Below are 11,971 nucleotides of genomic sequence, written 5' to 3'. Positions count from 1 at the left end.
TTTTGTTTTATTTACAAGGCTTATATTTGTAGTGTCAAATAGACCTAGCTTGTATAGATTGTAATGTATAAAGAGAGGGTTAATATTTACATGAAACAAAAGATGATCAATCCCACTTTCCTTCTCATACTTTAACTCACGAAGTCTCTTTCGAAATGGTATTACATTACACTGATGATCCATCATCGTAAATTGTTTTTGTGAGAATCAGAGATATTTTACAAAAAGACTCGCAACTTGTGATTAACAATCTATATTACATTAGAGTTATGAATATGTAAGTCTTCATTTGCGTGTCTATTGACAATAAAATAATTTCATTTCATACAAACCCAAAGTTTGTAGTAACAGCGATGTTTTAGCGGTTCAGCGGTATTGAAAGACAGTTTTTTCTATCATTATATCAAGTTTTACGCTATCATCAACAGTTTTTATTCTACACACTACAATGAAAAAAACACAGCAGCAAAAAAGAAAAGAGAAATAAATACACTTCCTAAACAATTATTGTACAACGTATATCGTCGGAAAGAAATTATTGCGGACTTGATATATTTCGGACTGATCTATTTCTTTATGATGGAAGTAAATATACATTTGTTTACGTTTATATGTCGGAAATCAATGTGAAACTTATTAGCAAACAAATTTAAACGTCCTCATGAAGTATTTTCCCTTGGACTTTCACAACTAGCATTTTACTTAGTAAATAAGATATTTTGATGACAAATTGCTAATGCAAGAACCATTTAAAAAGAAAATTAAAGGACTTATATGCTTTATGTCATTTCATGTCCCAATGTCTGCTACATGATATTAACACATTTAACAGGTTGTTCCATCAACAGTCTGAAAAAATCATCTTTAAATGCCAGCGATTTCAGGTAGTGTTTTCGTTGCCCCATTAGCACTGTATAGAGTTTATATACACGGATCAGGCCATTTACATTGACCTTTTACATATGTTATCTTCAGAATTAGGTTTGAGGTTAATTTATCATACAAAATAAAAGACTAACAACTTTTCCCTGAAATTCCCATTCTATTCTTATAAAGTTGTTAAAAAGATAAAGCACGTTCATGTCATTGTTATTTATTCAATGAATACAATGGACCGGCGGTCTTGACGTCCATTTTCTAGTGTCGTATGGTCAGTACACTATTTAACATTTTGTATTTTTGACTTTTCTTTGTTGTTTGTTTTGGTTTTTGGTGGTTTCTTTTTTGCATTTATTTATCATTTAATTTTGTGAAAGTTTGTAATAACCTTACATAAGAATGTCCTTTTATAGTGAATAAATTACGGGTAATAAGGCTTCTAAGGGCATCTGATTCAGTACAATGGTAACATACCTTCCCAAAGTAAAAATATTAATGATCAGTTTATTTATTTAGAGACGACCATTAGTTTAGTCAGTGGTAGACATTAAATAATTAGCTATTATATCAAATACAAGTATCTTTATCCAGTCAATATCTTTTTATGGAGTCAGTGAACCGCATCATGAAAAATTCTGCTTGATTATCTTTGTGTCTGTCTTTCTTCTATGTTTGAAAAAAAATACATCCACCGATATTAAATTACACAATTGTCTGATAGAAAATTTAAGCAAGTAGACATATTTGCTGGGATAAATCACCCTGAAACATTTTGAGAGGAACGAATAAAAACGGTTGATAAAAAAGCATTCTAATCAAAACTACAGACTAAAATAATTTGGTTTATTGATCATATTTTTAGTCATTTAGTCTATTTTGTCAGCATTTTCCTTGATTTGATTTAAGCAGATGATAACAGTGGAATAAAGCGGATGTCGTGGGCATCGTAAAAGCTTCTTTTTAGCGCAATCCTGTTTACAATTAGAATTCGTATTAACACTTTTAGTTTTCACGGGCGCACGTTTAAGGTTTAATCGTTCCAAAGGTAAAATTGAGTGTTATACAATAACTGGCTAATAGTACTGGTTGAATGAGTACATCTAAGGAACTGCATCACCGTCTGCATAAATGTACATTAATTCATCTTTTTCAGCTTAAGGTGTCAAAATAAAAAGTTTTGTGAAGACAGTTTAAATAAAAGGGCATTAGTTTAAATAATATAGCATTTTTTTAAGAATCTAAAATACTTTATGGTGAATAGAATAGTAACAAGATATCTATGAAACGTTCATAAGGATGACAATAAAAATCAATTGATGTTTTTGTTAGACAAAAGATACATAGTTTGAACTTCCATATTTGACCTTCAAAAGTCTGTCTTGAATATTATTTTCAAACCTTTCTGTTATAAAATTAAAAATAATGATATTTTTTACGTTTCTGTTTTACAATCACCATTTTACAAAGAATTAGAAAAGAGTTGTTTTAACTTTATCGTAGAAACTTAGTGATACACGGAGGAGAGAAAAACAATAAAAAAATACATTTTATATACGAGTAATGACTTAGTTTGCAGCATTTATTCCCATATTTCTACTGCTTTATTACGAAGTAAGGGCTTTTTTGGTATTTTTTCGTGTTTGTTTTTCGTGCCGTTTGCAATTTGTTTGCATATTCTTTCTTTGTTCGCTTCACAGTATTTAACTTTAAAACATTTTCAAAAGTCTTGAAAATAAGCATTAATCTCGAGGTTTAGCTTACATATTTAATAACAACTCTAATAGTATAAACTAAAAGTATTGCCAAACAGGGAAAAATGATTTAAATTTAAAACCGTTAGAGGCTTAGCTTGACAGGTTTATTAAAGAGCTGCAAAGTCACAAGTCAATGTTAAGTCAATAAAAATGACTGTAGTTATCATATATTTATCTGAAGTTTTGCGATTCAAATTCATCAATTTATCAATTCTTAAAAAAAGATTCTTTTAGAAACAATATCTATCAAATACGTAATCATTTAAATTAGATTGGGTCTGCTGATGAAATGTTATGTAAACTTTTATACATTCCATGCCCCTCTAGCACCGACTTAAGCAGTAATCAATGTTAGCAGATATATGGTTGTAAAGAAACTGCAAATATATTATTTGAAAAACTCAGCCACTGAATAATGATGTAAACTAGTTCGAATGACGCCATTTTTTTAATTAAGAAACGTAAACAAAAATGTTACTTATGTCCGGATGTTTACAAAATGTACTGATAATCACTTTCGTAAACAAGATAAAATAGCAATTTAAGTAAAAAGATAAATATTTATCGATTAATTGTTAACTAAATGGGAAAAATACCTGTATTTGCTTTTTTGAAGATTTAAGTGACAAATTACTTATACAGTTTATCTGTTACATGATATCATTCTTTAATTTTGTAAACAGCTTCTTGAAAAAGCTTTCTTGAATATAAACACTATAATTAAGGTCGATAAGCCTAGCTCTGTATGAATGTGTAAGACATTTTTATTTGGGGGGGGGGGGGGGGGGGGGGAAATAAATTTTGCAATAAAAATATCAGATTAGCGTGTTAGATAGATCCTTTCAATACCAAACGGTTGGCTATTAAACAAATTTAAGTGATAAATGGTCCTTTAAATTTTGTTTTACAAAACTTTTTATGTATGCAAAAACCCTGGAGTACAAAATCAATTATAAACTGCATATGCCTGCTACATAATATTATGTTCTATTGAAAAAAAAATATATATGCCAAAATGTTACATGCATTAAGGAATGTTATGATCTAAGAATGATGAATGTGTTCTCGGGTCCTTAAAATAAATTAATAATAATTCTCTACATGCTAGTAACCTTACATCCTGTACTCGTATTGTATATAAAATAGGCTGTTATTATAGCTCACTATAATTGGAAAAGGTTTTGTTGACAGTAAAAACCTGTTAAATTGACTCGATTTTACCAATTTACAACACTTTTAAGAAATAAATTCATATGAAGAAGAGAAACAGTGCAATTTAGCTCCTTTTTTTAGAAATTTAATATCAGATAAAACAAATGCGTGGTCAAGTACGATAACCACAATCTTACCTAAAAACGTAATGTGAACCTAATATTTGTCTGTAAAAGCAACAAAATATTGTTTCCTGATATAACAAATGGCCACGAGCATATGTCTTATAGGAAAACTTGCAATTCTAGTTCTTGTATACACCAGAACACCAAAGGCTGAGCATATTTCCAATGATGTAAATAAGCCAAACATAAATAATTCATATATTAAGATAATTATGTGATTCCGATTACTGGGACAAAGTCCCTAAGGTAAGTATCATAAATATCCTTGTTACGGAAAACTAAAGACGTCATTCGACACAAGTTGGATACATGAGACAATGGAATCTTTTAAAATCACCTTTGGGTTATAGAATCAAATGCTACACATTTATATAAAATAATATTTCAAAGTAAAAGGACAGGGTATGTTTTAAAATATAATTGATGCTTTTATAGACAAAGTTAGATACAAGTTCTTAAATATACTCTTTTGATAGTTGTAACTCTTTTGTTTTTGAGTTAGTGCTAGTGACATTGACAGCAAAAGCACAATTCGGACTTGTAAAAAGAAAGTCAGAATAAAACATTTGCCATGCTCAACGCTGGAATTCTTTGAGAATCTTAATTTAAAAAGTATGATATTGACATTGACATAAAATGAAGTATTTTGTAAATCAGTCTACACATGTCACTGGATTTGATTTAAACGGTTATAAATAAGATTGTATGTTGAACTGCTTTCAGAAAAGCTATTATCATTTGTTTGTACAGAAAAAAAGATTCATGACTGTAACATAATATATAATTGTTATTTATTATTATAAGGTAATATACTGAAATCAAAAGAATTGCATAACAAGATAACGACATGGCTTTGGAGCAGCATTGTTTTAAAGCAATTATTCTTAAATTTTCTCCAAAACGTAGTTATACTAGTTAAGAACAACATGTATTTAATAAAGTACTAATCTAATTTTTGCATTCTTTTTCTGAAATGTTGCGCAACTGATGAGCACATCATTACACGTGCCAAAACGATTAAGCGCGTATAAAAATGCCGAAAGCATATCATATATTACGTACACAATAATGCTATCAGGGCGCTGTTTCATAGAAATATCGAATATACAAGATTACAAGATTGGTACAATAAAGATATGACCGAATTAATTTTACTTAACACTAATGAAGTAAACCAATCGTGTTATACTAGTCAAGCTAGCTCAAAACCTTTTGTTATTATTTTTTATTTACAAAGCTTACATTTATAGTGTGAAAAAACTAATTTAAAACATAAATTAATTGAATGTATATTTCTACGACAACCAACATATTCCAGGAGAAGAACATTAAAAAAATTGTCATAATATGATTGAAAAAAATAAAATAACATTCTTGTTATAATTATTGTTTAATCAACAATGTTTTATGACCTAGTTGTAGATGATTTCAATTCTTATGTTAATTCAATATACGTTGATTACAAGAAACAAAGTTTTCAAGTGAACGAAATAACAATTTCTTTGCTTATATGTTAAAATAATCTTATCTTTTTTATCAATGATCAGAATAAAAACAAGTAATCATAAACCAACACCTATGTTTTGGCTCATGGTATGAGCATTTTTCCTCGTTAGGCGTGAAAAATAGGAGCACGAGATAAAGGTCCTGATATCTGTAATCTATTTTGTGAAGAGAAACATAAATTAATGAAACATGAACGGAAATGCAACATTAAAAAAGGTGCATGCATGCTGGAAAGTTAGAAACAATTTATAGCGAGATATCAGCGGTTTATCTAACTTTTAAAAGTTATCATGCCTGAAAAGCCTAGATTATAACGAAATATGTGTGTTATACCTGACACATTGGTTTGAAACCAAAAATTCTTATCTTATTTGAAATTTTATCAGTGATCAAAAATGTTTTATTTAAAAAAACTAATTATCTCCAAAAAATATCATTGATCCTTGCGAGCAATTACAACATTATTAAAAGGTGATAACTAAGTTTGATCATGAAAAATATGATCAAAGGTTCAACATATCTTACTCTCCTAGCAGCGATTTTATCCGCTTTTTATCCTTAACTCTTAACGTCTGAGATCCAATGTTTCGGTACAATAACATATAACAACACTTAGATTAAGTCACAACAATAATTTTGATTTTTCTTCATATTTAAAAGTTTGTATAAATCTTCTTTTTCTTTCTCGTTTGCTTTAATAAACACACTATAGACACAAGTCAGTTGAATTGTCTATTAGCAAACAAAATCACAATGAAAATACAAATCGTGTTAAATTAATATACCTAGACACTAAGGATCGAAACTAGACTGTTTCATTTTATCATCACAGCTATGAAATAGATACACAATTTGCAAAAACATTCAAGTTAACAATAAATCGTGTTAAATTAATATACCTAGACACTAAGGATCGAAACTAGACTGTTTCATTTTATCATCACAGCTATGAAATAGATACACAATTTGCAAAAACATTCAAGTTAACAATCAAAGGAAAGAAATACATCCACATGTAATTTGACATTAAAAGGACATCAAAAAATAAAGATAGCGAAATTATATTTCTAAATAAAGTTTAAAATTGACAGCGTTAATATTTACATTTTCTGTTTTTCTGAATGAAAAGATATTGCTTCAAAGTGTTTAATTGGGGGCAGCTTTAAATGTTCTAAGATCATTTTAAACATGTACATATTTCTATAAACGTTTTTTAAAAAATACTTTTTTCTATTATGTATTGTATTTTATCTCTTAAATGTTTTTGTTCTCCCAATTGCGAAGTATGTTTATATGTAGAGGCTTATGTCATTATATAAACGGAGATAGTCAACCCCACTTTCTTCCTTATGTTGTAACCACAAATGGTTTTGCATTACACTGATGATCCATCAACGTTTGTTGTTTCTGTGAGAATCAGAGAAATTTTACAAAAAGATTCAAAACTCATATGATAAGCAATCCATATATCACTTGAGTTATGAATATGTAAGTTATTAGTTGCGTGTCTGTTGACAATAAAATACTTCTATTGCATACGAACACAAAGCTTGTAGAAACAGTAATGTAACAGGCGTAGCTAATGACAATTTATACAATCATTATTTTTCACGCTGTCAATGACATAAATCAACAATATTGTATTTTACACATTACAAGAAAATGTGTTTTTTGTTGACGGAAATAAATATATATAATTATATAGGCTTACTTTTATATTTCGGAAAACAATGTATAACTCATAAGCAAATTCTTAAATTGAATGGAAAAATATTGTTTAGAAAATAATTCATTCAACAATTAGCTCATAACATGTTTTAAGTAAGAAAAAGAAAACAAATGTTAATTTCATTATGTCATTATTTCTTAATATTTACTACATGAAATCAAAACTTTTGAAAGGTTGTTCCTTCAACAGTCTGAAAAATACTTAAAATACAAGTGATTGCACACTGTGTTTTTCATGCTTCATTAGTATTGTATATGGTAGATCAGGACCCTTACACCGGTTTTATACAATTTCTTCTTGAAATTTCCAAATTATCTTAGAAAGTAGTTAAACCAGATAAAGCACATACATGTCATTGGTATTCACTCAATGAATATAAATTAGATACGCTGATTTTTTTCTAAAATAACAAATCTAGCTTAGTTTATATACATTGTCTTCTCAGTGTTGATTTTATTCGCCTTTTATATTTCAGTCGTATAAGCAAGCTACCCAGCCACCAAGCAGAAGGCTGGCGATCCAGATGTCCGTTTTCTCGTGTCGGATTCACGATTAACATTTCCCTGACTTTATGATTTGTATAGTTTTTGGTTGTTTTTATTTCTTATTTATCTATTTTGTTATGAATGTTTTAAATGGCCTTACGAAAGAAGATACGCCTATCTTAATACATTTCGGGTAATAAAGCTATGAAGGGCATCTGATTTAAGAAATTTGTACTTACAGTTTTAAGGATATATTCTCAAAGAGAAAAAAATACTGAGAATAGTAAGAAGGATCTTTAGTTCTGTCAGTGTTAGACATGAAATGTTTATAGTTTTATCTACTACAAGTATCTTCATCTGGTCTATATCATTCCTTTTTAAGGAGTCAATAAACCGTATGATAAAATCCAGTTATGATTCTTGTTTATAATTTTCCGAAGCATGAGTGATCTATTAAATCAGTTTAAATTTCGTTTTCGGTCTTCTATGCTTGAAATAAATACATCCGAACCGATATAAAATGACACAAATGTCTGATAGAAAATTACTAAAACTACTAGAAATATTTTCTGATATAAATCGCAATTATATATTTCAGATATCATTTTAAGAAGAAAGAAAAAACGTTTGGTTAGACATTCTAATCAAAATTATAGACTAAAAACGTTTGGTCTACTGATGTCATTGTCAAGCCAGTCATTTAGTCTTTTTTGTCTTCATTTCATTGATTTGATGATAACAGTGGAATAGAGCGGACATCGTCGGCGTCATATCAGCTTCTTTTAAGTGCGATCCTATTAACAATTAGAATTACTGTTTACCCTTTTAGTTTACACGAGCGCACGTTTAAGAATTAATCGTTCTATGGGTTAACTGAGTGTTATACAATTACTGGTTAATAGTTTGGTTAAAGAGTGTTTTTATGATAAGTGTATGCTTATAAGTTCCTATACAACTAAACTAAAATCAATTCCCAATGTATATAGTAAAAACAATTAATTGTCAATAATATATATTTTTGTCGTAATCTTCTAATTGAACATGAACTTTTTACGGTGAAGTGTGTAATATCTTTTACGGCTCATGATTTGTTAGGACTACGACTTTATATTGTTTGTATGCTTTATGATTGTCTGTATCCAAAAAAATCCGGTACACAAATCATAAAGAAACAAGTTAGCTTTATAGAAAAGACAAACATGTGTCTAATAAACAAACCTTTTGATGTTTCTTTATGTCGTTTTGCGATCCAGACATGCTCATACACTGATGTCAAAAATGATTTATTATGAGTGTGGTCATTGTTTTCACAGACGTAAGCTCAAATATTAAGTTTGGCTTGGTAAATTGAAATAATGCTACCAGCGGTGTCACTAAATAGAAAAATACATTATTGATAAGCAAATTGAGGTATCAAAAGTTCTGGAAAGACTGTTCTCCTGACAGCAATTGAAACAAACAAACAATACTCGTAGACTTTGTTTAATATAGTCTTGTTCATGACTCCATAATATATAATGGGCAATGCAACATCTTTCACAGAATATCATCCCTCACTTACTATCGTGAGTTCGTATTAATCTTATATCAAGTTATGTTTTTATTTTCAAATACGAATTCAAATCGTGTACAGTAGTAAGAGTAAAGATGCCACAGTACAAAAGTTTCTGATTTATCATTCCAATTTATCATTTGAAAGAATATTGCAATTTATATTTATGTAGCATTATCTTAGTTAAAACCTTAAACGTATCAAATGTCATTCAAACAAACTGGTATTACAACTATCTACTTCCATACTTACAATGTAAGATTTGTACTGAAAAGACTGATTTCTATAGTAAATTGCGTAACATTATATAATGCAAATTCTTAATTTTACTTTATGATTTGGTTTTTGGTATATTTCTTTAAGTATTCCCAGAATCAGGTTTCGGTTCTAAAATAACAAATATAAAACACATGAAAAATGAAAAAAAATGCTAAATTTAAATATATTTTTCGTTTACTTTAATATATTTTTTCAAGCAACGAATGTCAATAATATTTTTGAGTAATCAAGCAATGATGTAATAAATAAAACGTCTTTTTATACTGTGCTTCATTATATTATAATCGATTGTTTTAACGTTTGAAGTTCAAATTCAAATCATCGGTAAATACGTAACATAAAGATAGATATATCAGGACCTTCTCAACGATTCTTAAAGACTGAAAAAAAAATAAAAAAATAAACAACAACAAAAACTTTCCATATTGAATTTACGGAAGACGTCAAATGAATAGCAATAACACCGCTGATAACAAAAAAATGGCTTTGTTAAATTTACAAATGTTGTTTACTTTATTTCAGAACTGTTGATATCCCCTTCAATTAATTTTTTCTCACACATTATCATTTTATCTACAATCATCTCAACATATCGTCTAGTATAAGAAATGCATCAATTTATTCAGAAGCTAACTAGACATGGTATACACCTATCCTAAGATAGTGCTAAAATGTAGTCATATATCTTTAATAAGAAGGAAATGAAATATTGTGCTGTCAAACATATGCAGAAATTTGAAATGCTTAATATAAAACACACTTCATAACTTTATCTCCAATCATTGTATAACATGTATAGATTTAATGATTTTTGATATATTCTGATGGACGACAAGTCAATCCTAAGACGATATTCTAATTAGTATGTCAATTGAAATACCATAGTTTTTTCTTGTGTAGGTTTATTACGCAGGTGCACTTTAACAATAAGCTAAGATAAAATACATATAAGTTCCTTTAAAATGTGTTTGATAAAGATCATTTAATTATGTAGATAAATGATGCTGTGAAACATTTTGTGATAAAAGGTATATTGACTTTCATACAAGATACTAAAACTTTGTTATTGTTATAATTGCCAAAATTCTAATGGCACAAAAAAATGGTTTAAATATGTATGGTATATAAGTAACCTTTTACAAAAAGGGTACAATTTCCCCAGAAATCCCTTAAGAAAAATAAAAAATAAAAATGTAAGCAATGTTATGACAAATGAAGAACAGCAAACAAAGCAAATAGTGTGATGGAAACATGTTGCGAAGATTTGATTTGAAAGAAATATTGTTGAAATAAAATAGTTCTTAAATCGAAAAAAAAGTATCAAAAATATGTTATTAATAATACATGTTTTTAATATTAAGAGAATTGTCACAAAGTTGTTTTAACAGCACTATTTCATATATTTTTCACCGGACCACTTCTGTGCTAGAACCTTTTGATTTATTTAACGTTTCTTTTGTTTACTAGGGGATTCAAAATTGTCATTTTCTATTATTCCAAAATGTAATAACTATCAATTGTAACGCAATGAAATCACATGTTAACTTTTACAAGAAAGAAAGAAAAATGAGCTTTGCAAATTCTTACCGAGATTTTATGTTTATATCCTAATCCGAAAGCAGAGTTTAAAAAGAGTTAATAGCACTGTATGGTGTGTGGTAATTTATTTCTCCATCTTTCCGATAAATATCCTCATTATACAGAGAAAAGTCTCCTTTCGTGACCTATTTGATAAAGATAAATTCATGAATTGACTTCAAATCTTTTTCTATTATCTTCTTATCATTTATACCATCCGGGGAAGTTTAGCATTTGCATAATAAGACTTTCACGAAGATAGTGAATTTAGCGATAGAAAAGCAGCGTTGATTGTACAGAGCGTAACGAGGTCTAGAATTTATTACAGATCAAATAGAAAATTAGCTTCCTGACGAAAAAAAAAACAACCCTAAAACCACTTTAACAGATTAATCTGCAATTACAAGTTTAGATAAGACATTCAAATTTCATCTCTTACTATACATATGCAGTCGAATGTTTACTAACAAGAAGCTAAGATAAATGCAATACACCTATTTTCAAAAGATTTGCAATTAAATCTATTTTGTTTTTTAAACTAAACAGTATTCTGTACTTAAATCTTTTGACCCTTTAGAACGCTGAAGAAAAAGATGAAGAAAATAATTACTTTCCTTTAACGCCTATATACTGTAGCTTTTTCAACGTCCTGTCGTATTTTATTTATCTTTTTCACACACACACACAAAAAATAATTTAAAAAATCCAAACTAATGAAACAATACATACACCATTTTTTCTGCATGTTTTCGCATTTGTTGTAGCAAAGATAGGTAAGGAAGACAACAGCATTGCTCCAACAAGACGAAATTTGATGTATTGTTGTATTGTTGCATATTCGCGAATAGGAAAAACCAGCATTTAATGAGAAA

This window comes from Ruditapes philippinarum, unplaced genomic scaffold, assembly GCF_026571515.1.
Source record: "Ruditapes philippinarum isolate M1 unplaced genomic scaffold, ASM2657151v2 ctg1819_1_1_1_1, whole genome shotgun sequence".
In the NCBI taxonomy this organism is placed as follows: Eukaryota; Metazoa; Mollusca; class Bivalvia; order Venerida; family Veneridae; genus Ruditapes; species Ruditapes philippinarum.
This window is presented reverse-complemented; position numbering follows the sequence as displayed.